The 26,094-nt window shown below is 43.4% G+C and overlaps 1 long non-coding RNA gene across 6 annotated transcripts in view; it reads left to right on the forward strand.

The window, feature by feature from the left end:
• The first annotated feature begins 674 nt into the window (after window positions 1–674).
• LOC137842222 (uncharacterized) overlaps window positions 675–26,094 on the forward strand; it is a 37,248-nt gene continuing 11,828 nt past the window's right edge. For 2 of the 6 annotated variants that reach the window (XR_011088961.1, XR_011088965.1), the window contains exons 1-7: window positions 681–806; window positions 1,180–1,391; window positions 3,291–3,415; window positions 3,493–7,113; window positions 12,978–13,164; window positions 14,360–14,488; window positions 25,450–25,647. This is a non-coding gene — a long non-coding RNA (uncharacterized lncRNA). Of the gene's footprint in view, window positions 807–1,179; window positions 1,392–3,290; window positions 3,416–3,492; window positions 7,114–12,977; window positions 13,165–14,244; window positions 14,489–25,449; window positions 25,648–26,094 lie in introns of all 6 variants that reach the window. The other 4 variants (XR_011088963.1, XR_011088962.1, XR_011088964.1 and 1 more) reach the window with 4 other exon arrangements.

The raw sequence follows: 26,094 nt of genomic DNA on the forward strand, positions 1-26,094 counted from the left end.
TGGACAAAGGTTAAGTATGCACTGCAGGCAATTATCCATTAGTATAAAAGCTCCTTGGTATAACATTTATACGCTGAAATGCCAAAAAACCTGGACATTATGATAGCTTTTGCAACACTGTATAATTCATGCATTATAGCTCTGCTTTTGATGTTTAATATTTCAGAAATAATGGAACACATTTCGTCAGGAAATGCAACATGTGAAATGCAGTAGGTATAAATACGCACTTAATTGAAGCGAAGGTCTCCTTTGCTTGCTGTGAAGCTCTTCCTAACTTCATAAATGTTCAGGAATATTTAGTTTAAGGAAGTCTTTGAAATGGTAACTCTGAGATGAACCATTGCTAGAAGTCTCTGTGGCTGACATGCAGAGGTGAAATCACATCCCCATGAGACACGAAGAGAGAGCTTACCTGTACTGCTGTGAGATCAGGATTTCTCCTACAATCTCTAGTGCCAAACTTCAGTGACTTTCTTGTCAGCAATGTCCGTGAAACCTAGAAAATCCAATTTAAGGTTGAAAGGATTAATAACTTGCTATTACCACACATTGCCTGACAAAATAACTCTGTCTTGTTTGTATTAAGCAAATGGTTCTGGGACGTCAGTGTGTGTGATGCTTGTGAAACTCTTTGTAATTCTCTGGTGCTTATGGTCAATATTATATTTCATTTTTTTCCATTTGAGGCAGTAAGTTGGGACACAACCACCTAGAAGACCACACGTTCAGGTGCTTCACACCTTCAGGAGCTTTGTGATTTTGGGACTTCAGCCTCCATCTCCACGTTTCTTGAAATCCAACAGGTAGGGTTTTTTTGTTTGTTTGATTTTTTCTTTTGTCGTTGTTTGTTGCTGTTCATTTTTTTATACAATATTGGGATGACAGATCCAAGGATCTGTGGACAGATTGTGAGAAGGGAAAATTTTGAAATGTACAATTTTCCAAATCCACTTTAGAGCTGTGAGTTTGTTGATGTCTGATTTATCTTACTGTGGTTGTGTCCTACTCACCTTAAGAACCACTGTTAAAGTATTTGAATGATCATAAAAGTCCAGACAGTCCAGCTTTGTGAAGAAGTAAGCCAACAAGAAAAGTTGAGTCCAATCCACTTGGCCACCTGGGACACCAGTACATGTATCCTATCCTGGTGTAATGGTGCAACTCTTTTTTCTGCAGAAGAAGTACATTGTGTGAAAAGTCTCAAGTAATAAATCCAAAAGGGTCAAGAAACACCAGGGAAATGCCGTAATTCTGTGAATGATGATTTAAATCCAGCATCTGCTCTTCAGCCCAGTATGACCACACGACCATGGGGGCTGTGGGGCTGGCGATGTTGCCGTCAGCACCATGGCCCATTTCCACTGCTCTCAGAGTATAAAGAAGACAGTGTAAGTACGAATTAGTTTTTCTGGGCTCTAATAGCTCTCAATGTGTTTGCTGGTCTATTTGTGATCCTTCCATAATCTTGGAAAGAAAGGACCCTGATAAAATAGCCATTGAAGTCAATTAGTTATTTTGTACATCTCTCCAGTCCCTGGATGAGGTCCAGCCTAAATACCCAATCTACATTTTCATGAGTCATTGCAGGAGCTGGAACATATCAAGACAGGTATAATTTTCAGTTTCAGTATGAATTTTGCTACTTTCCACAATGGCTCTGGCCAGGTCAATCTACTTTTCCATTATGGACAAGGTTGATCTTTTTTTCCCTACAGCACATTGCTCAAATTATATGCATAGTCATAAACCATTTTCCAGTGAGTCAGGCCTTGGTACTAAAGCATGTATGGTTCATGCATCTGTTCTTTTGTAAATCTGCTGGTGTTTCCACACAGACTGCTCAAGAAGCAGGAAAGACACAGAAACATCTGTTTAGAGTTTTAAGCAGCTTGTTAGATGAATTCAGCACCTGGGTTTCCTGCGGTGAGTCGGCTATGCTCTCCTCAGTATGTATGAGAAAGGAAGAAATACAATACTCATAGGGATCCACGCTCTCCGCAGTTCATGGTAGATTGCTCTGGGTAATTTCTGCCAGTGCCAGTGGGATCCACCAGTGCAAAACCTCCAAAAGAAATAGGGGAATAGTGCTCTGAGAGGGGAAGGTTTACTGTGCTAAATGCCAATAAACCAGATTCTGTCTGTGGAATTGAGCCAGTACAGAACTTTAATTTTAAATATTATGGCTTATGTTCACAGTAGTTCTGACAAAGTCACTGTACCTGGTGATAAAGTCCCAGTCCCCAAACAGTTTTCTTTCCAAGCCTTTTCCTCCCCTTCCCCACAAGTGAGAAGGACCTCTTTGGTTGAGATGAACGCTGACCACGCCACAAAACCAGTGTGAGGGGCCCAGCTCTGACAAAGAAAATGCAAAGCAACTGCACTATGACAGATTAGTTGTTTTGACAATCCTGTTTTCTTTCCTCTGTATACCATATTAGACATGAGTCAATGTCAACGGCTAGTTTGCCACAGCAGGGAGATTTTCCATTTAAGTAAATTCACTTTAACGCATGCAGGGGATCCAGGAGTGCATCCATTCTGCCTGCTGAAAGGACCTTGTGTGCATGGAATGGGAAAAGCAGGCTTACGAGGCAAGCTGTTGGTTGCAATAACATGTTTTGTTCCTTGCTAACTCCAGGGTCAGGCTGTCTCAACTGTGTTAATGTGCTCATGTAGCAACCCATGTACAGAAATACAGAACCAGCTGAAGAATTTCTGCTGTACCCAGGGCACGCTGCACCTTACCCCACACTCAGCATACAATAAATTGGCTCACGGCCCGTTGCAGAGCCCACACACTCCCCAGGAGCCCACAGTTCTGCTCTCTCATGGGCTGAATTCCTTCCATCCTGTGGTCTTGTCTCTTCCAGCACCACTGATGTTCAGGAAGAAATGAGGCTGTGTCTGTCCAGGGTGTTTTCATTCCTCTGCAGTAACCTGGATGTGAGGTTTTGTCTTGTGTAGTTAGGATGTTCACTGAACTATTTCTGTCTTTTCTGAGTGATTTTGATTATTATGTATAACAGTGCACAGTCTCCAGTGGATAAAAGCCTCTAATTCTATTTTATCCAACTCAGAGAGCAATCTCAACAACTGGCTGTTGCCTGTATTATTCAGTAACAGCTATGGCATGTATTATTGCATATGATATGAAGGACTTTGTAATAAATATTTAGTGTTCCTTTAATCTGTCTGTTCTTATATCATGTTCTCCAGATAATCTCCTGCTCCACCATGTACTATTTAATAATTCTTTTTCTGCCAATCTGTTCTTCTCTTTCATATAGACACACGTGCCCGCCTGCCCTGGGACATGCTTTCTGTCGGTCTCCCTTCCTGAGCACTCTTCAAAGTCTTGGGTTTTCGTGACTATGTCGTTAAAAGGAAAAGCATTTGTTGCTTGTGTGAATTTGTGAGTAGCTATAAACTGTCTTGTGTTTAGATCCCAGCCATTTGGTGCACAGTAATGATTTTTTTTTTCCTGAACAGAGGCCAAAGGCCTTCAGGGGACAACGTGATCTGGCACCGCAGGCACAAGTAGACGGTTGGTGATATTTCTGTTTCTGCTACTGATTGGTTTGTCTGATCCCAATCACTTGGTGCCGCTTGTTTCATCTCTGCCCTTGCCTGGGTGGATTACAGCCCATCGGGGAAGGGGCTCTTCCTGTGGGAAGGTGAACTTTGGGCAGCAGGCATCGCTGCCATGCAGGTACCAAGAGGTCCAGCTTCCCCAGGGGCCTGTCTTCAACAGTGACTGTTTTAAATTGGCTTTCTTACACCTGTGGCAATGAGGACCACGCTGAAAATGAGGCAGGGTTCTTCACTTGACTTGCATTTCCCGTGGTGAAAACACCATGTGAAGAGACAAGTGGTTGTAAATCAGGACATGCCTTTTCCTATATGGCTTCTCCCCTAGTCAGGACTGATATAAGAAGTTGGACTTATCCATGGCATGTGTTCTCTGCTACCTTAATTTGGGGCTGTTAACCCCCAAGGAACAAAGATGTGAGAGATGTGAAGGGGATGTCATGATGAAAGGAACAGTGAAAGAAGCTCAACAGAAAAGAAGTACATAATGATATGATGCTTCACTACTTGAAAGTTGGTTACTTGTACTGCAAGTCATGATTTATTATAATTAACTAGTTATACAAAACCTACTAATGAAATCATGCCAGTATTTCTTAAAAAAGGAAATAATGCTGAACCAAAGAAGACATGAAAAGAGTTCTGATCATCTATTAATAGTGCAGCAGTCCTATTTTGAAAAGATCCCCAAATTCTTGTGGGGTGGCATTATACACTAACCTCTTTAAAGAACACTTAGTGCACCTTAGTAGTATCTATTATAGTATATGGGATTTTAATTGCTTTATTATAAAAGAAAGCAATATTCACCCTTTTATGAATTTTGATTTAATGACTTTAGCACATTCATTATTAGTTCATTATGGTTCTGTGGAATTGAGGCCTCCTGAGTTAAAAGGATGTCCCCACACTAAGCTGGCCTCAATTAAAATGTAATCATATTGTGGTTAATCTCAAGGACTTGCTCTGTGAGCGCAGGGGGATGCAAGGGAGAAAGGCGGTGGGGAACACAAGGAGGCAACAGACATGCAAAGAGGTAGGATTTGCACTGGTGAAAAGCTGTTTAATTCCAGTTCTTAAAATGTCCTGAGCTATAATCTGAAATTGCATTCTTAGTTTGACCCATAATATCACATGCTCAAAGCCACAGGTAGATCTACTTTATTTATTTATTTATTTATTTATTTATTTATTAATTATTATTATTAAGAAAAACCACTGATCTTTAGCAATAAAGGGAAATCCTATTTATGACAGTTTGGCCAGTGTCTGCTCTGGGCATGAAGCCATCAGAGGTTCATAGTACGAAACGACGCTTCTGCAGGTGCCAGTGAGGCTTGGCATGGGACTGTGGGTAGTTTCTTGCACAGAGTCACTTCTGGACTGGGACCCGTATGTATGGGCAAATGGGAAGAACAGAGAAGCCCTCCTGCACAGTTAAATGGCAGTGTTCAAAATGCTATAGAAAATAGAAATAGTTACTGGAGGAACAGCAGTATTTCTGGGGAAGGACAGCTGCATCAGTAGCAGTTCTGGCTCTGTCCCCATATTTCCTAGGTTGGACACGCAGGAAAGCCCCTCTCCTTTTGAGCTTTACCCTTCCGTATTTGACCAAGGGGCCACGTTAAGAAAACCAACAAGTTTTGATGATCTGGAAGAAGATGAGAAATTCAGCTCGCAAGTGATTTGGCTGAAATATTTCCTCTTTGATGTTTTGCCATACTGAACAGTATAATAGCCCTTCCAGAAGAACACTCCAAGCAGAGCTATTTTGGGATTACTTTTCTCCTTTAGCTTTCATCCTGTGGTTTTCCTGTATCTTCTTTTTATCTCCCTGATCTCAATGAAAACGTCTCAAGCTCTCACCAACCACTTCTAATGTTTCAAGATTCCCTTCAAGCTTAGATCTTGGGTATAAATAAGAGGTCTTGTTAGTAAAGCTGGAGTGCTTTGTAACGATTGTTTGAAAAGCTTTATATTTTTTTTGGTTCTGCAGTAGAGCCAGACCTGGAATCTGTGAGGCCCAAAGCTGAGGAAAACATGGAGAAGCTGCCTGCCTGTGTTGCAAAGCAAGTATTTGTAATGTAGGGGTTAGTAAGGATTTCCATGATAGGTTTCCATTTAGAAAATCAGACCTTCAGTGAGTATAAAATGGAGTGCTATTTTCAATTTCAGTTCATAATTTGATGTAATTTGAACTAAATAGTTGGAAGAAAAAAGAACTCTAATCTCCAGAGAAACTAGAATCCTGCTTTCACACAATGTCCCTGGTAACATTTTGAAGAACAGCAATTCTTAAAGCATAGAAGGAGAGGTTTGTTTCTGTAAGAGTGGAAAGTAAATCTCGTCTAAAAGGTCAGTTATCAGGAACAAACCTCACCAGATTTTGTGCCATATTGTTTAATTATAATGGAGGATAATTACTATGGGAACATCAGTAACAGCAGTAATGTCAATATTTCATAAAGCTTTTATAGATTACAGGAATAGATTGGAAAGTGTTGTAGTTCATGAAATAGCAAAAGCTGCTTGGGAAAATTATATTTTTATGGCAATGACTCATGTAGAGCTTTACACCACCTTTCTGGCCTGTAGTGGTCTCTTCATCAGTTTACATCTGCAATGAGTCTTTCATTTTTCCAAATTTCAGAAGTCTTTTAATTACTATTATATGTTGCTGATGATCAAAGGTCAGGCCAGAAGCATTAAGTTTGCCAAATGAAATTCGATGTGTGCAACATTGACTCTGTACCCTTAATGTTCTCTGAACTGAGGCACATCCATTTGCTGTGGAAAGTTATCTCTTTCTTATGCCATTTAGGGCATCATCTTGCAAAAAAACAATTAATCACCAAAGATCCAGCCACTGAGTTCTTGCACAGAAAATACTCAGCACTGTCAGGACAAGATCCAGAGAGAAAACAGCTTAAGAAATTTTTTCCTTACTCTGAAAGTATGTACATATTTATGAGATGAGCTAGCTTTGGCACCTTGCAGAGCTCCTAGCTGCAAAAGCGGTAACCACTGGAGTGATTCAGTAGCCAGTTGTGTTCAGCGCAGCCAGATATGTTGCTGCTGACAGAAAATAAGAACCCCACCACAAGAAATGAATGGGAAGTGCTGTATGGTGTAAAACGTGCCTTAGAGAGCAGAAGCTCCTTGTCCTAAGTCCCCTGCTGGAGGTTTTTTGGGGGTTGGGTCCACCTGTGCTGTGTGAGGCCAAATCCAGAAGTACTGCTGCTTTGTCAGTACAACAATAACTTATCAATCACGTCAACACAACCAAACTGTCATTAATACATTTGTGTTTCTGAAATGATTCAGAGAACAGGAACATATTTCAGAGTGTAAGTCTGTGGGAAATGATTTGAGTATTTTTTTTGCTTGTCCAGATTGTGCACGATCACGTTTCTACGTGTGGATGTGGTGGTTTCTAATCTCATGGCTTCAAAGATGTCTGTTCCAGATATTCCTGGTATGCTTATGAGGTGGATGCTTCTTCCTGACGAGATGCATGTTCAAGTAAGTCCGTGATTCTCCTGTTTTTTTTTCTGAAAATATTGCAGAGCAACTTCAGATTCTGTGGATTCTGGTGAAAAGACACCAAGATTAACAAACCTAGTTTGTGCATGGCAAATGTGCTCTTTTCTTCAGTATTTATGCAACTTCATTATGAGGGCTACGAAGATGGTGAAAGGCCTGGAGGGGAAGACGTACGAGGAACAGCTGAGGGCACTGGGCCTGTTCAGCCTGGAGAAGAGGAGGCTGAGGAGAGACCTCATCGCAGTCTACAACTTCCTCGTAAGGGGGTGTCGAGAGGCAGGAGACCTTTTCTCCATTAACACCAGTGACAGGACCCGCGGGAACGGGGTTAAGCTGAGGCAGGGGAAATTTAGGCTTGATATCAGGAGGGGGTTCTTCACAGAGAGGGTGGTTGCACACTGGAACAGGCTCCCCAGGGAAGTGGTCACTGCACCGAGCCTGTCTGAATTTAAGAAGAGATTGGACTGTGCGCTTAGTCACATGGTCTGAACTTTTGGGTAGGCCTGTGCGGTGTCAAGAGTTGGACTTGATGAACCTTAAGGGTCCCTTCCAACTCAGGATATTCTATGATTCTATGATTCTATGATTCTATGTGCTTTTTGGTAGAAGTGATTATAGCTACTTTTAAGAGCTTAATTCCCAGAATGGAGCAGAAGGCTGTGAAGTTGCCTGTGTGTCGGCTTTCTGCCTGCTGCTGCCTGGCACCTGGGAATCAAAACAGAGATGTGTTTGCAGAGAATAGTTCCCCATGGCACATTTACATTTCACAGAACAGCCAGACCGACATCCTTCCCCTCTTTTCTGCCATCCCCTCAACCTGGAAGCTGCAAGGGGGGTTGCTGAGCACCCCAAGCCCTTGGCTCCAAGGCCGTTGTGCTTATGCTGGGAATTTTTCTGAGGCAGAGCTGTGTTTTGCTTTCCAGGCCAGGTTTACCTATATATGCAGTGTGTATAGTAACTGTCTTAGAGGCAGTGACTTCCATGTGCCCCTGAGTGATCACCGAAGTCCTCCAACGAGAAATTGGTATCTCACACTCTGTGTACGCATGTACGGTAGATAGTGTGAGACGCTTGGTGTTTGATGTGCTTAGAAGAGCAGGTATTGAAAATGTTGGTGAGAGATGAATGCTGTCAAACACTATCTCTGCTTTTGATTAGTTTGCAAAGATGAGTAATTGAATCCCAACAGCCTTCCTGCACTGTAGCCATCTTCATCTTTCATCTTTCCCTGGGCATCCCTTACCAAGCGTAAACATACCTGCACTTTGGTCTGTAGAGTTGAGCGAGTCATTTCCAGAGAGAGATTGCACTTCCTTATCCCTCGGTAAGCTTAAAAAAGGTAAAAATTATTGTACTATGGGTGCTTTGGTCATGAAGAGAAAGTGATGCTAGATACGAACTGAAGAAACTCCTCTTATCCCTGAGAATTTTTAAGCATTAAATTAATTCCCCTATCTCTTGGTGTGTTAATGGGAAGGCTTTCAGCTCTGTGTTAGACAGAGGTCCACATTTGCATTTAGATGGAGCTATTTTAAGGATTGTAGTATACATAGCAGCCTGTATCACATTTACAATAGAATCTGTAAGATAAAATTAATATCTAGTAAGTGGTTGTTTTTCCAGTTTTGTTATAATCAGAACCAGTAACTCAAGTGGTATAATCTGACATAATAAATACGAGAGCCATTCACTTGAGAGATATCTTATCCACCCACGAGGAGGAATACAGTCCTTAACCAGTGAAGTGGGTTATATTTTCTACCTTTCACAAGACAGCCATGAAGTGCTGCATCCAGGGCTGTGCCTGCCAACGATACCCCAAAGACTTTTTTCTTGTGTAAAACAACCTGCTGCCTCGCCGAGAGAAACACTTTTCCCCACCAGGCAGGAAACCACGGCAGGGCAGCTGGTGTCAGGTGAAGCAGTGCAGGGGCCTCAAATCCTTCCATGTCTCTCTGTCCCACAGATGGCTTCTCACAGGCATTTCTCAAACCCGCCAGGGGTCCGTGCTAAGTCATTGCCGCTGGCTCCGCATGCTGCTGATTTCCAGAAACATCAGCCTCGGCAGGACTTGAGCAATGCTCAGGGTTTCTCTGAGCTGCTTCTGAAGTGGGCTGCCTGAGGCAGGCTGTGGCAGGACGAGGTGTGAAGTCCGGGTTTGGGGTTTCAGCCTGGCACACACCACCCTGAGCAATCCTGGCCTAGCAGGGGCCTGCAGGATGGCAGCGGGACGGCCCTGTCTCGTCCCCAGCCAGGAGAGGACCACAGTAGCACAGTTTCGTTTGCTGTGTGTTCATTCTGGTGGCAGGGCTAGTGTGAAGCAGTGGTGCAAAATCAGTGGATTTTGGTTCAAATCCAGTCCACTTTCTCTGACAGAAATTAGGCAGCAGTGTAAGGCCTCCGCATCCAGCAAGAGGGAAACAATTCACTCTGGTAGCTGGGCCACACAAAGCCACCAAGCATTTGATTGAGAAAGCACCCACAAATGAGAAGGGCCTCTCATGGGACTTTTCAAGGGGACGTTTGTGTGACACTGCTTAAAATTACCCTGTTGAGCAAAAAGGAAAATTTTGCTGATTTTACTGCCTCTGTTTCTAGGCGAAACTCGGCCAGAGTTTCAAACTAAATGTGCTGTACTTTCCAGTTCCTTGTCAAAAGTGGATATGGTATTGGTTACTTAAGGTTACTTTCGAAGCTTTTAGCAATTGTATTTTTTTTAATTCTTTTTTAGTTTGTATACAATTCTGAAAAGCCCCTTTTGTCCTCATGATAAGATGTTGGAATATTTTAAACAATTTCCTGAAAAATGACAGTCCAAAACCTTGTAAACTAAAACCATGGTTCAGGTGGATTGAAATCCTTAACAATGTTGAAATGTTTCATATTTGTGTGACTCTGCATTTCTTATTTTAGGTTAAAATGACCAGGCAATGAGAAGTCACTATGGCATCAGAAATCAACATGTTTTTATGTTATTGAAAGTTCTTTTGACTTTTTTCAAGTGAATCTTAGTCAAAACTGCTCAGCTGCCACAAGAAATCCCACATACATCAAATAGGCATTGCCTCATGGAAAATCCCTGTGGGAAGAATTCAGAGTACAGTGGGGATCTGTGCTCTGTCTCACCAGAAATTGCTTAGATGATGGGGAGAATTAAAAATTTATCTCCCAAGAACACATTATCAGCATTCCCAGGATCTGCACCTAGCAGAGGCCTGCTTGCCAACTGGTTTTGTTACTTCTCATGCTGACAGCTATGAGAGCACTTCTATTTTAGTAGGAGGGCAAACACGTGAATTTCCTGGTCTTTCTGCCTGCCCCGTGCTGTCCTGCTGGGGGACCTGTTTGTGGATTTAAGCACTTTGGCAGGAGGCAGACGTCCGCTGAGACCCAGCTGGAGCAGCACTTCTTCAGGATTGAGTCCCTCTGGCCCCAGAGACCAGGGCTGAGATTGAAACCTAGATCAAAAGCCTATTTTATTTTTTTTTCCAAGTGAACCTACAGCTATTTAGAATTAGAGTAGTGAGCGGTAATCCTCTAGTCTTACATGAAGAATCAGATGAATGTATGGGAAAAGAGAGATATCAGGGGAGAAGCTTGTTTTGGACTAGTTTGCCTAACAAGAAGGGAAGAATAGTGAGACATGTCAAATTGACTTTTACAGAGCAGGTTAATGCCAGATACTTGTTTATCCTTGGAGATTCCTCAAATCCAGCAGATTTCAGCATTGCCTAATGAAAGCTACAGAAAGAGCGGGAAATGGAGCATGTACAGTTCAGAGGAGGGGAATATGCAGATGAAAACAAATGAAAAGCCTCTCTCCTTCATGTTTCAAGTGCCAAATTATGCTTGACATTTCAATTTCCCCAAGGCACACTTCCGTAAAATCGTCTTGAACTCTCCTCAAAGTGTTAAAGCTTCCATCAGCTCTTCCAGTGGAATCAAACAGGTCTGATTCAGTTCTGTCTTGGGTGTGAAATGTAATCGTTATTATAACACTGCACAACTGGAATTGAGAAAAAGCACCGAATGTCTTTAATATTTTCATGGATGGGCTTTGCGATTGGCTTTGCTCTAGGGCACGATGTTGTTGCTGTGCCGAATGCTTTGTCACTCAGGTGGGAAACGAGCAGGTTTGGTGGCTTGCATGTGGCTTGTTTTGTAACCCTTCTGAGAATTCAAGATGTTTATCACCTGTGTATTACTTGTGTGTGGCTTGTTTCACATAAGAATCTCCATGTTCTGTGTCCAACCAGGTCTTGAGTCCTTCAGAGGTCTATAGGAGAAATCTGTAACCACTAAAATACTCATTATTTCTCAACATTCCAACATTTTTAGGAAGTCTGAAAGCCTGATTTTTTAAAGTGTTTTGACCATGTCTCCAGTGAGAAATTCTGAGATCAGTAAAATGACAGAAATGCAGTTTTTCCTAATTTGTTCAATTGGCATCTTTTGTTTTTCTTCAGCTTGTTTTCTTCTAAAGTCCATTGAAATTTTGCGTTGCATAAATTTGACTGACTTTACTCTTTGCATGCAGACTTTTTGGGGAGAAGCTGAGTTTACTTGCACCGTCAGTGCCAGACAGTCAAAAGCAATCCTCCTCCTGCGTGAGTGGGAATAATGGTGACCCAGCTTTTTGAGAGACCTCACTGAATTGGATTCTTTGAAAAATATACCCTTGGGCTGTGGTTGCTGAGCACTTGAGAAGTCCTATGATTGATGATATGGTCATTACGAACATGATTAAGAGCAGCCAGGATTTACATTTACCACCTTGGCCTTTTCCAGTGTCTGCTAAACTGTGGTCTCGAGACCACCACTGCTGCACACAACGTGACTGTGTGTGGAGGGGGGAATGGGGGAGCTGTGATTAATTTGGCTGGCAACATGATGCTGGCTCTCTCCTTTGATTGCAGCTGATGAATAGTATTTTAAAAGCTAAGAATACATTAAACACTTTGCTATAGCTCCTATACAGTCTGAGGGCCAGAACCACAGCTGTGCTCGGTTTACAATGGGTGCAGCTGAAGAAAGAAGAAGAAGGAAAGGAGACAGCTTTTAGCTTAACTTGAGCTATAGATTCTGCTGTCTTGGGATGTGCTGGGGGTGTGGGCACCAGCTCCCTGGCACTGAGGGGGGTTGCCCATGGGGTTTCAGGCCCTACACGAGCAGGACTATCATTTACCAATTTTTGACCACTGTTAGTATAGCAAGCTGTTGCATTAGCAAGTAATTTGTGTTCCCTGCTCTCCCCAATATATCTGTGATTACCCAGGATGATAGTACAGTGCCTGGAAGCCCTTTCCCTCCTAAGACGAGTGCTTCCCATGCTCAGCCCCACTCCCAGCTCTACACGCTCCCTGTCCCACTGACACACTGAGCATCCCCACCAGGTCCCTCAGACTGCTGCTTTCCCTTGCAGGGCTGAAACGTAGGAGTCTCACCATCACCCTGCTCCCCCCAAACCTGCAGGAGCTTTATATTTAAGCCCTGCCTCCCTGCCAGCTATGGTTGAAATCAGGTGCCTGGCTCAAACTCTTTGGGAGAAGAGGCAGTGAAAGCAGGCTAGGTGCAAGGCTCAATGTCACAAACCCTGTTTTCTTAGGACACGTGGGTCGCACTGGGGTGGGAAGCCAGCAGCTCCTCGGGCCTGTGTACAAGGAACCAAGGAGACCCCTTTACTGCCCCCCAGCTGTTCTGTCCTGCCCCATTAGCAAGGTATCACCTGGACTGAGCAGCGAGCCACAAGTGGGTATCTATAACATGGCAGCTCTTCTCTAGCATCTACTTTCTCTTTTTCCTAGCACCAGCCATTAATAAGGGAACTAAAACTTTTGTTGCAGAACCCCTGACTTGATGTTCATGCCAGGACATTCATTGCAATTACCCTGATTTGACAGCAACCGTTAAAGGAAATAAAAATGACAGCTTTGGAGCAGTCCTGTCGTGCAGCATGATGGCTCTTGGCAGCAGGAGACCTAATCACCCTCCTGAAGATGTCTGTTGAGATCCCACGTCTGAATAGCAAAGGTACCAACTAATTCTGTTCTCCTCTCGGTCAGGGTGAGCAGGAGGGCTGCCAAGGCCTGCAGGAAGGGTGACCATCAGCGAGCAGTGCTCTGCTGTCACGCAGGATTTTTTTACTGGTGCAGCTTCGTGCTGGCTGCCAGCTGTGTCTCAAGCTGTGCCCTGCCTGCTGGCTTCCAGGACAAAATCAGAGAAAGATTTGGGAATGTTCTCCACAGTGCAGGAGAGGGGGGATTTGCTCCCTGCAAGGAAGCATGAGGTACTGCTTCTGCTGCTTCCCACCTATCTAATCTCTGTGACTTGTTAGCCTCAATACCCTTTGCTCTCCAGCCAGCCCTCTTTGTCCCCAAAAGGTTACACCAGACAGGTTGGCTTGGCATGAGGCAGCAGGCTCTGCCATGACAAATCTTTGAACTGTAATGATAAATTATGCCCTATTGCCCAGTCCTTCTGGAAAGAAATTTTAATGTGGATTAAAATAAAAGAGGTTTGATAGATGCTGGAAATGTCTCCCTTTGGCTGTTAAGAAAAAAAAATCTGAATGCCTGTAATATTTCTGCCGAGAATTACAATAATTGGTATTTAAATAGTATTCTGAGCAGAGCTGTGATTGCCTGGGAAAGCCAACCCCAGGAGCAAGATCTTCTCTTGTCTTTAAGAGCTCAGCCAGGCTTGGGAACTTAAAAAGAAACTTGAATTATTGGGAATTTAAAACATGCCCTTGCTTTGGCTTGAATGCAACATCAAAGGAGGAGCCTGTGTGTTCCTGAAAAAAATGCTTCTTTGCCTTCCTAGCTGCTAAACGCTGCTTCTCTGCTGATTTTATTAGCACCACTATCCCAGCATCATCTCCATCCACAAGTACCTTTCCAGTGTGTTCAAAGGAAAAAGTCAATTTTGCCATGTCAGAGGAAGAATTACCACCAACCCAAGCAGTTAGTGCCAGGAGCTAGGGGGTGATTTTACAGACAGCACTGTTATCCTCCTGGTACTAGGCAACAGTGATGAGGGTTGAGGGGATCTCTTGCATCAAGGAATGTGTTAAACCCGTCACCCACCTTGTGGTCTCACTGTATCCCATAGCTGTACCACTTCTTGCATTCACAAGCTGCTGGCCAAATCCTGAACCTCTTCCAAGGGTGCAACAGCTTCAAATGGATGTTGTGTTTTCTACCTCTCCTTCTCATCTGGCCTACAGTGCTCAACAAAGCCACTGCACACCTGAGATCTCCACCCAAAAAAGGCTGTGTCACTGAAATGAAGTTGCACAAAACACATCTTAGAGTGGTAGGATTTCTTTGAGACAAGCCCCACTACCTTTGTACAGGTAAGATACTGCTGTTCGCTTTCCTGCTTCTTCCCCAAACCCACATGGTTTGTTTGTACACCACCCCACCCATTTCCCATGCAGACCTGGTATTAAGTCTTTGGAAAGCAAATCCCTTAGAGTACTGCTATTCCCACGCTTCTCTATAACCATTCAGCTCTTCTAGCATGCATTGGTGATCCCAACAGATGATGTTACTAATGGGATCTCACTGATGCCAAATGCCAACAAAAACCTCTGCTTCAGGTAAACTGGGAGCTCTGAAGGCATCACTCATGGTTCAAACAGGAAGGTTCACTGGCCTGACAATGGACATCTTCTTACCAAAGCCTACCTTACCTGTACAAGATTTGGGATAAAATAGGGCCAGGTGGGTCTGTAAGCATCAGGCAAGACACAGCAGGACATGGCCAATCTAAGTCTAAGCTTTTCTGGGTAGTGGTGTGGTGGTGCAGGCACAGCTGAGCACTGTTGTACTCGGGCAGAGCACTGGGCCAGCACTGCTGCAGGGCTTTTGGTAGCAGAGCTGTCAGGGGGCTGTGCGCAGCACTGCGTGTGGTGTATGGACATACCTGACATTTCTAATGTCAGCAATAACTGCTGTGAAATGTCTCCCTTTGCCTTGAAATCGTTACAGTTTTATGTGACAGCAGCAGCTCTAGTCCCCAGCTGAGATGAGAAGTCCATTAAGTGCTTGAAATTGTGCGAATGCATAGTATGAGGACATGCACTCCTGACGAACTCTGCATTGCCGATTGCCTGGCTAATCCTGTTAACCCTGTCCCACACAGATCCCTGTCCATCTGTAGGTACCTGCCTGTGCAGATAGGGGTAATTCCAGAGAGGTGTCTGCTCGGGGTAGTACATACTTGGGCTACTCTAACCTTCTCATTCTGTTTGCATCCTCTGACATTTAAAAGTGAGAAAGTGCTTTACTTCATGGAGCTACTACTAGCTGAATTTATAGATTAAACATAGGAATTGCAGGTTAAATTCATTACGGGTTCAAATGGGAAATAACTCCACTGAAGAGAGTGGAAATTATTAATTCAGGGAAGCAGTTATCTAACATTTCCTCTCTAAGGAAATAAAGAAAGAAGGCTTGTTCCTCTAGTGACATCCCTTGCTTTTTTCCCTTACTGTAATTCTAGTGATTTCTGCAGGGTTATTTCTGGGACAGAAAAACTGGAAATGCACAAATGCTCTATTCATGGTGAAGTGGCTTGTATAAACTCAGACTAGAGTCAAGTGAACGCAGAGGAAAAAAAATAAAAAAGGATTGTGTGTGTCAGATAAATAGTCCTGAAGAGGAAATGTCAATGAAGAGGTTTGTGAAAATAGGAGCACAAGACTTAGCAACCGATTGAGTTGTAGGAGATGCTTTAGCTTCTGTCTGAGTGCTGAATTAAACAGAGTCAGTGACTGCCCGTGGTAACATAACTTAGTTACTGCTTACTGTAGGTTGCACGCCCATCAAGCTTCTTGCTGCTCATGTAGAGAAAACAAAAGAAAACTAAAACAAAACAGCAGCAGCAACAACAACAACAGAAACCCTTCCTGGAGCCGCTCAGCAGCTCAAAGTGGGAGCAGGATTGTCATGAGAAAATGGCAACCAGTCTGTGCTTAAAGAAAAATTAACAGATCCTTTCCAAATCTTAGAAATTGGAAGTGGCTCAGTATGCACAGGCAGGGGATGAACTGATTCATGCCTGATATAGGGATCTCTAGTTTATACTTAAAGGTGATTTATTTTCATGTCAATGAGATTCTGAATTCTGGTTCTTAATAACTAAAAATACTGTATTTTTACTTAGTTGGTAGTCCCCAAGGAACTGAATCTTGGTAGACACATTAAAAGTTTAGGAAATTGAATCCCACAGCCCAAGGCTATTTCAAGTCCTTGTCAAAGTGGGGCTGTAGACCTGTGACAACCCGATTCCCAGCCCTGTGCTTCACCTCGTGTCAGATCACAGCAATAACGACTTCAAAATGCCTGAAATGACAATGTGATGTTTTGCACAGGGGGAACATTCCACGCTCTGGTGGTCATGGGCTCCCATTAACATAAATCTCCCCAGTCATCAGTGAAGACCATCTTTGAGGACAGGATATCAATCAAGAAAAGGCAGAAGCCCTGCTGCCACCAGCCAAACAGCCTCCTGCAAGTATATTGCCCTGCCTGAGAGCCAAAAGCCATGACCACAAGAGGCTTCCAGATGCTGGCAGAGAAGCAGGGATCATTACAACTGAATAGAGCCATACACAAAGGTGGAAAGATCCTCTTAGCACTCATTAATTGTAATTTTCAGGATTAATGCAAAAGATTTGGCAGCTTGACAGAATAGAGTTTTAACATAGATAATTCACTGCAGCTCACTGGAGCTGAGGAAAGGGTCAGTGTCCCCCCTGCCACCCCAGTAATAGGCAAAGAGAAAGACAGAAATAACGAGACAAGGAACAGGGACATAAAGCACCCAATATGTCAAAAGATGTATTTTACACAAGGCAGTGTAAATATTCATGTGATTTATTAGAGCAGCAGACTTTTCATTGATGACTGTATTGAACTGAGGGTTATTTAGAAGAGGAGATCAATAGAAGAGCTGGGAGCCAAAGCCTCTGAAGGCAGATGAAGTAAAAGTACATTTTCTAGGGCCTCACTTCTCTGTGAAGTCACTTAACTGCCCCTTAAACCTTAGCGTGAACTTCACCCTGTCTGTACTTCAGTGCTGGAGCAAAGACGTCCTTCCAGAGGCCCAGCCCGAGGCTGTGAGGTGCACACAGAGAGCCTGGCTCTGACAAGCTGCTGAGCAGTCTGATTTCTGTCGTGCAGGGTGAAACCCAAACGTGAGCACCAAGACAAGCCCTGTACATATCCTGTCACAGAGCCAGCCTTGTGCTGGATCATGGTAAAGGCTCACATCTACACCTTCACTCCCATCCTCAGCAGCCAGGTTTCAGGCAAGTACAGAGCAGAGGGGAGGATGAAGTGAGACCCACCATGGCCTTTGGCCAGTGTTTCTGAGGCCTCCAGGCCTGCTAAACAGAACTGGTGCCTGTGGGGACATCCGGAGCTGGTGCCTGCGGGGACATCCCAGAAGTGGCAGCACCCCACAGGCAGTTGCAGGTCTGTGACAAAGGCTTCATAAATGCAGTGTCAGTGTTGTAGGGAACAAAATTGTGAGCAAGATGATTCCTTGTGTAGATCAGGTTATTCTGAAATACATCAAAAGCTCCTCACCATTGTCTAACCACTGTTGATTTTGTGTGCATTTGTAATATTGGTTTTTACTCCCTATCACTCTTTATTACATTTATTCCTTCAGAAAAGAATAACTCAAATGTCCCTAATCTTTTTAGCATGGAATTTTAGATTCTAATGGGCTTGTTTTAATTTGCACATATTCTTGTTAATAATGAAATCTGTTTAACGTGAGTTAAACCAAAAAGCCTGTAATGGTAATTCAAAACATAAAACTCTAGTGCATTTCTGTAAGAATTCCCTGTTAATATTCTTAAGGCTTTTTAACGGATATTTTAAGTAGGCATTGGTATTAGCAGAAACATCACACAAATTAAAATTAGGCTCTTGGTGACTATTTTAAAATGAATATTCACAGACTCTTCAGCATGAAATTAAATCTAGTTACATTTGATGCTGCTGGTGTATTTTAAGGAAGTATACTTTGCTGAAAAAAGATAGTGTTGCCTGTGAATTTATTATTGGTACTTAATTTATAGCAACCTGTTGAATGTACTGATCGTATTGTATGTAGCACAGCATGGGAGCCTGTGTCAGGCTTTAAATCTATGGAAGAAAGCCTGACCTAGTAGTTGAATGATGAAATTAGGAATGAGGACTTCCAGCTCTGGCCAGGACACCTGTTCCAGCTTGGGAAAATTATAACTCTGCCATACCTACTCCACTCATCATGATGCCCTAAAACAGGAAATCTGCCTTTAAGGATATGGGGTAAACCTACAATGCCTTCATCAGGTCCTCTTAGAAATCTACATTTTTTTGTGTGTAAACCCAGGAGATCTCACTGGGGTCATCTCTGTCTCACATCCACTTCAGGACCTTACAAAGGTGCATGTCATCTTGCAGCTCCTCCTTTGCACTTTGTCACAAGCTGTGCTTTCACTTCTCTTAAGGGACTGATGGAGCTTCTACAACTCTACACCTCTGTCATGTTTAATGTGTGCTGCAGTTAGCTCCTCTGATATCAGTGGGATATGAAAAATATCAGGTAGTGACCACTTGTCCTTTCTTCACAAATCAGTCTTTCCTCTTTGCTGCTCTTTACTGAATTATTTCCCTATTTCATTTTCTTCTGAGTGTACAGAACTAAGCTCAGCGTTATAAAATCCAGATTACCATCCTTAAGCATTGTGGCAACAAACATGCTTAAAATTAAACACATGCAAATCCACTAAAAGTCCATGGGATTCATGCATATGGTAAAAATTAAGCAAAAGGTTAAATCCTGCAAGGATAGCTTTAGGAACACGCTTTGGGGCTGAAATGAAGTGAAGAGGAAACACAATCCCTACCTACCATAAGAAGATGTTCCTATGGTCCCCTGTCCATAGTTGTCATCCTGGGACAGTCAGATGCAAAATCCACCCATGTTTTCTGTTTTATTTTGACAAAAACACCTCATGCCTGCCCTCAGGCTCCTGAGATAAGACAGTACTTCCCGTGATATATCTGGGAGCCCTTAAACCACAGAAGCTGAGTGTCATCTTCCTGCTGATGTACACCACAAGAACCTGTCATTCTCCTGATATAGTACAGCGTTGAGAATAGTCTCCGTTCACAATACATCACTGGGGCAATGGTGTTTTGAGTTATATGGTGCCAGGATGGCAACTATGTGAACATTCACAAACATAGACAAGACAGGGTCAAAAAAAGTCTTTATTTTTCACAAGGGCAGCTGGACCGGCTGAAGAGTGATTAAAAAGTGGTTTACAGCCATAGTCATTTAATAGGAAGCAATGAAATGATGCTGGATTAAAGCACTTAAATGTTTTAGGTTCCTAATTCCCATTTGTAAACATGGCCATCAGAAGGAGGACCCTTGAAGTCATGGCTGGAGATCTTCTGTCTCCAGGTAGCATGGCAGAGAACAGTACAGGCTGTTCACCGCCACCCACCTCCCAGGGAGCTCCCTGGAAGAGCAGGATGTGTGTGCACCCCAGGACACCACAGTACAAGTCTGGTGGAGGATTAAACCCAAGATGAAGTCATCTGAGTCCTGGTGCAAATCCCATCGCTTGTTTCCTCTTCTGTTAAACTCAGGAGCCTGTCACTAGCACTTTTCCCTTGCTTGTGCTTGGGGAATGTGCTGACTGTGATATGCATTCTTGTATCATTAAAAAACAAATGGTAAATGTATTTGCTCTGTAAGACCTTAGATTAAAAAATTCTCTATCCCCTGGCTCACTCCACTGCTGTGAGCTGTCTCACTGGTGCCAACAACTCTGCCTGTAGCAGCAACAATATTCACTGCTTAAATATTTGCAGGATCACCGTCTGAATTGGGATACTGTGCCAGAACTATCTGGGCTCCATGAAAAACTCATGGAATAAACATACTAAAGAGGGGCCAGCACTTCAGCTATCGCTAGTCGGCGGGGTTCTGTGTAAGCCAAACTGACGATCTGCTCTTCCTTGGTGCCTCTATTAGATATGCAAGAAAATGAACAATGCCAGCAAATGTACATGCAGTTTAGCGATGAATTGGTGCATCTTTGTATTGTTTTGATTTTGCTGCTTTCTACTGCTGGGAAATTATGCAAATGTTTCTCGTCCAGGGGAAGAATACTGATAATTAAGAAATGTGCAGCTTGGATTTAGGATAATCTCATAAATCCACACTAGTGTTCTCGTGCAGTAGCACTTTAATAGCTGTGGAAACTGCTATGTGTTAGCAAGGACCAGATTCTCAGCACTCCAGAAGGTCACACTGTGAGTTTCTTGCTGGGCATTTTAGATAGAAATGGGGTGCTTGCATGAGAACAAACCAACAGAAAGAGAGGGCAGAACTATAGCACACGAGGCCCTGGCCAGCTTTCAGACCAAGTTCTTCGGGTGTAGATAAACCACCTCATCTCTTTAGGGGAAGAGAAGGAGGCTACGTGGCTCTGCTGCTGTGCCAACTTGGAGCAGAGATGTCACCTTCTTGTCTTCAGGGGTCAGGCACTGACTGGCAGGAATAGCAAACAAACTTTTTTTGTTTGTAACCTCCTTAAAAATAATTTTTAAAAAAGTTTGCAACCACTGAAGATTAGGCCATTTCTAGCTACAATTCAGGTAAACTATAATCTTTTCTGGAAGGTTGGGACTGGATGATAAAGATGTTTGTGTCCCAGGGGCGAGCCAAAACTCAGCAGTGTTTGGGCACTTTACAACTGCAGTACAAAGGATGCACAAATGTACTCCAGAGGGGTGAGTCTCACCCCACATAGATGATGTCAGTAAAAGAAAAATGCTTTCCTGTGGCTTGATCTGAACTGGCAGTTACCTTCATCACCAGAGACAGTTTGGGGACCAGTTCCTCAGTCTGCTTGTCTGTAGTAGCAGTAGATGGGGAAAAAAAATCCTGTACCCTGTACCAGCAGAGCTGCTTGACTTCAGAGGGTACTTGGCATAAAATCCTTCAAGAAAGGACATTAGCAAGGAGATAACAGAGACTGTCCCTGAAAGATGTTTGTACTCTCAGCCATGAAGGACAGTTGGGTTCTCAGTTTGAGTTCTTACTGCAGTGTCCCACGTGGGTGCACAGTCCCAGTTCCCCAGCCCTCTCAGTACTGGGGACTGGAACAGGACACCTAGATGAGCTTGTGGTCCACAGGGAGCCAGGGGCAATGGGGACCTCAACTTCGGTTGCTTGAGTCTAGAGGCAACCACTTTAATTCACGGATACTGGAATTTCTGTCAAGGGAAGGGGAAAAAACAGTAAGTTGCTTGCTATGTGGAAGAAAAGAAAGATTTCTTGACCAGGCTTCAGGACAGCATTTAAAGGGCAGAGAGTTGGGGTCAGGTTGTCAGTGGGTTTCCTTCTCCCTGCGCTGTGCTGCCAAAAGAGCCCAGCTGTGCTGGTGTGCAGCTCTTCCAAAAACCCAGGTGTTGATGAAGGCTGAAAATCTAGCCCTGGTTGTGGAAGTGGAGTAGGTCAATGCTTGGCCCGAGTTATAATTAGCACAAGGGTAGGTTATTTTCAACTACAGCAGACAGTCTCATTAGCATAGTCTCCATACAATTTATTGAAAACTGCAAGAAGCTCAACCAGGGAGTCACATTAGCAGAATGAAAATTAACCTGGGAACCTCCACAAAAAACTTTACCTTGACTTTCTGCTATATATTTTTTTTTGCTTGATACCGTCCTGGCACTGAGCAGTTTAATTCTCTTCTGGGCACAATTGTCAACCCAGTTTCCAGGAGGGACACATGCCCCAGGATTTATTTTATTCCATTTAAGTAACTATGACCAGTTTTCATAAATTGAGGAGTGGAAATTGCCCGTTCCCTAAGGCGCTCTAACAAATGAGATCAGAAGTCCAATGAATACATGTCTTGCAAAGCTTTTCAGTTCAATTACGTGTATCCATGTGCAACTGGTAACGCCACAATCAGTTCAAATAGTATCTTTGCAAGTGTGAAAGACTGCAAATTAAAGTCTATTTCACATCAGTATCCAACATGTTACTGGAAAGATTAAAAGGAAAATTTTCTAGGGACAAAGGATGAACAATTAATGAGGCCTGGGGTGACTCTGAAACAGGTAGCAAAGAAAAAACAACTGTAAAAGGAGACAGCATCAGAAGTGAGCAGTTTGGTGCCAAGTTGCAGAAAGAGATTAGTGGAGAGTCTCACTAGATCCATTAGTGTTTGTGAAGTACTCATGGAGTAGATCAATGAGCATCACAGAAACTCCCAGGAGGAAGTGAATTAAAAGCTTTTTCTTTTTCCTTTTTTTTTTTTTTTCCTTATGGTGGGAAGCAAATAAAGCAGAGCTTGCACACTGGCTGATGAGACTAAAGCAAGGCATCGGATGGGCATTTGGTTAGGGAACACTGCCTGTCTCTATGTCAGTTAGGTTAAGATCAAGTGGAAAAGTGAGTGGCCACGTTAAAATTTGTGACAACAGCCAACAGAGGTCAAGTCATTGTTTTTAAGCAAACTGAAGTCAGTGTGTTTTTAGCTTTAGTTTTTTTTTCTTAGAATCTTAGCGTTTGGTGGGGGGTGGCTATTTGTATACAGGCAGTAAACTGTGACTTGGTTTTAGTGGCAGCAGTAAGAAGGTACTAAAATCCTGAGAGCCACCTTAAAAACACAGCACCAGATCTTCAAATGATTACGCCAGTGCAGCACCACTGAAGCTTCTCAAGTGCTATTGATTTACACCAGTGGAACATCTGGCCCATATGCTTTGTATTATTAAATACTTCTGCGATTATTATGTGAACAATTAAGATTTGTGGAAATGAAAAAACGGGCTATGAATTGTGCCTTCACTGCAGTTCAGGAGGAAGAATTGCTCAGGCAAACTGCTGCCTTTTAGTGTAGCTTGCAGTTTATCTGTGTGTTTTTTCTAGAAACCAGAAAGTGTGATGGGACCCCAGGAGATTTTCCAGGCCATCTTCTTCTAGGAAGGATCAGCTTCAGCACTGTCCTGTTTGCCCACCTTGTTCTTTAAACTCTGATATCCCACGGCATATCCCAGCTGCCAGTTCTGGTACAGGAAGCTTTTTCCCCATCCAGCCTACCTCTGTTCCAGGCTGCTCTTCACATCTCCAACTTATTATCCTATCCACCAATGCCATATGGAAGAATGTGATCTCTTCCTCTGCCTAGCAGCCTTTCTTCATACAGAAAGCTTGTTATTGTGTCTCTTCTGTGTAATGTTCATTCAGTCTGGTCAGCCGTGTTGGAATTCAATGCTGACAAAGTCCAGACAAGCCCAAGTAAATGTTAACACTCCAAATTCTTTATTATTTTTTTCTTTCCTTAAACTTGATTCCCTTTCATGGTTTGCTGCTGATGTATAGAAGTATATCTAGCCATAAGAGAAAAAGACACATCTTTCAGCATCAGGAGATGAAAGGAATACAGTGAGATAACGTTTTGCAAACCTGAAAGGATTTGAAAAACCCTCTCCTATTTCTGGAAAAAAGAAGTCAATGACAGGGCAAGATTATCTTCATTAATAGTGTGAGAAGGAGTGTTGGCTGCAAGTTTTGTTTAACCTGAAAAGCAGCATTCAACAGCTGGGTTTCCAGATCTAAAATAATATCTGGGGAATCAAAAATTCATTGCCACATGTAAAATTGTCTCCTGGTTGTGTGTAATGGTGCTCACCAGTATAATGTGCAGGAGAGAAGGATAACCTTTAACATCTCCACCATCCCCAGAGCCTGATGTGCTGCTGATTAACAGGTGCTTGGTGACTCGAAGTTCCTGAAGTTAAAGCTTTGCATGTGTTGCACAAGTCACCATTTTTACTGAGGGCCGGGGAGAGATGTGTTTTGGCTTTTATCCCACTTTTCAGACATGGCATGATGTAACTCAGTGCTCTGAAGGGAAAGCAGCCGCTCCAACAGAGCAAGTGAGCTAATGTGGTGTGGGGTGTGGTGTGGTGGGGGGCTGCTCTGCAGGGCCTGACCCTCCACATCCTGGCTCTGGTGGAGGTTGTGAGCACCTTCTTCAGGCAGCCCGAAATGCAGCAGCTATTTGAGGGGTTTCAGTGCACATTAGAGCTTGGCTAAACCTCAGCAGCATGAAGCATGAGCAGGCATGCCCTTCCCAAAACACCTCTCGCTTTTTTGATATTCGGCATGTCTGGAGGGGAAGGGTTGAGGTTTTTGTTTTTATTGATTCCACCCAGGCTTCAACTTCTGCATAGAAAATATATGGAGGGGCTCGTACAAAACTTGCCTCCTATGAAGTCTTGTGTGGGGTGAGGTGAGCAGGGCAGTGCCTTTGAAGTAAGGTTCCCAGAAGAGGTCTCTCTGCATTTGAAAAATAACCTAGCAAAGTAGCTCCAGAGTAGATCCATTTGGCTGAGCTGACTGCAGCCAAGCCTGCAGACTTCGTTCTTCAGTTTGCTGAGTGCCATAAAGACTTGCGAGCAAATGGATGGACTCGGTGTGCAAACCACAATTGCTTTGTCCAAATTGAGGTCTCAAGCAGTGTTGGCTTATGTGAAAAACATACATTTATATGCTAAAGACAAGGCTGCATGTAATTCAGTGAACTAAAGCAACGTGGTTCAGTGGCAAAATCAGGAAAAGGACCCAGAAACTGGATGGTATGGCTGGGGACACCCCTCACAAAGATTGGGCAGATCATCACGTGAGGCTGCGAAAGGTTTTTTTTTTTTATGCCTTTGGATTAGGCAGGTCTTTCTGGAGGAGGTTCATTTCTGTGTCTTGAAGTCAGGCAGCTGTTGCCTGTTCTCCTCTTGAAAACATCCAACACTTGGTTGCTCACTACGCCTCTCTGCCACGGGAGCTGTGGAGAGCTGGGACTGTGTGCAGGAAGAAGGTCTAATTAACAAAATCTACACTCCAAGAATTTACTATTTTCAGGGCACTTCTTCTCCACCTGCCAACTGTGCTAATGTTAGCAGTGCATAGCAAAAGGAGTTTTTAAACAAGTGCTGAAGAAAAACCAATCTCTGTCCCTGAACAAAATGCCACCAGCTCCCAAAAGACTTGTATGAAAGACTGATTGCCCTGTAGCTGTCAGTTCTTCATGCTCTTTGGCAGTCTGCTTATTATTTTTGAATATTTTACCTCTCTGTTGGTTTTCCTGGCAAAGTCTCTCCTGTACAAGCAAAAAATAAGGGTCCTACCATGGCTGCCTTTAATTCTTGATATAAATAGGATAGCTAAGACTTCTACTATAATAAAAATAATAATAATAATCTGTATTTTATATGTGTTCTGTAGGAAAGTAAGGTGATGGTGGACTGCCTGAGCCCTTGAATCCAGTTCCCTGAACTTCAAGGCCCCTGTGTGGGAGGTGTCCAGCCAAGGAGAGCCTCCAGACACACATTGGACAGCTTGTACCAATGTCATTGGTACAAGCTTCCTGACGATGTGGTACATTGCAGAAGGAAGCTGTCATTGTCCTCACATTGTACCCTGGTAAGGTGAACAGATGCAAGCTGGCAACTTTTCCAACGCCCTATAATGAAGCAATAGAGAAGTAAAAATATTCAAAAATAATCAGAGGCAGAGTAAGGGTTGCACCACAGTCCCCTTCCCTTCCCTTCCCTTCCCTTCCCTTCCCTTCCCTTCCCTTCCCTTCCCTTCCCTTCCCTTCCCTTCCCTTCCCTTCCCTTCCCTTCCCTTCCCTTCCCTTCCCTTCCCTTCCCTTCCCTTCCCTTCCCTTCCCTTCCCTTCCCTTCCCTTCCCTTCCCTTCCCTTCCCTTCCCTTCCCTTCCCTTCCCTTCCCTTCCCTTCCGTCACTCACATTCAAATCAGTGACATTTCATGTGCGAAGGGCAAATAAATACACGAAAATTATTTGGAGATGGAAGTTCAGAGAGGTGTGGAGAAGGAAGGATTTGGTGAGTGAAGGTTTTGTGAAGA

The sequence above is a fragment of the Anas acuta genome, chromosome 19, assembly GCF_963932015.1.
Source record: "Anas acuta chromosome 19, bAnaAcu1.1, whole genome shotgun sequence".
Classification (NCBI taxonomy): Eukaryota; Metazoa; Chordata; class Aves; order Anseriformes; family Anatidae; genus Anas; species Anas acuta.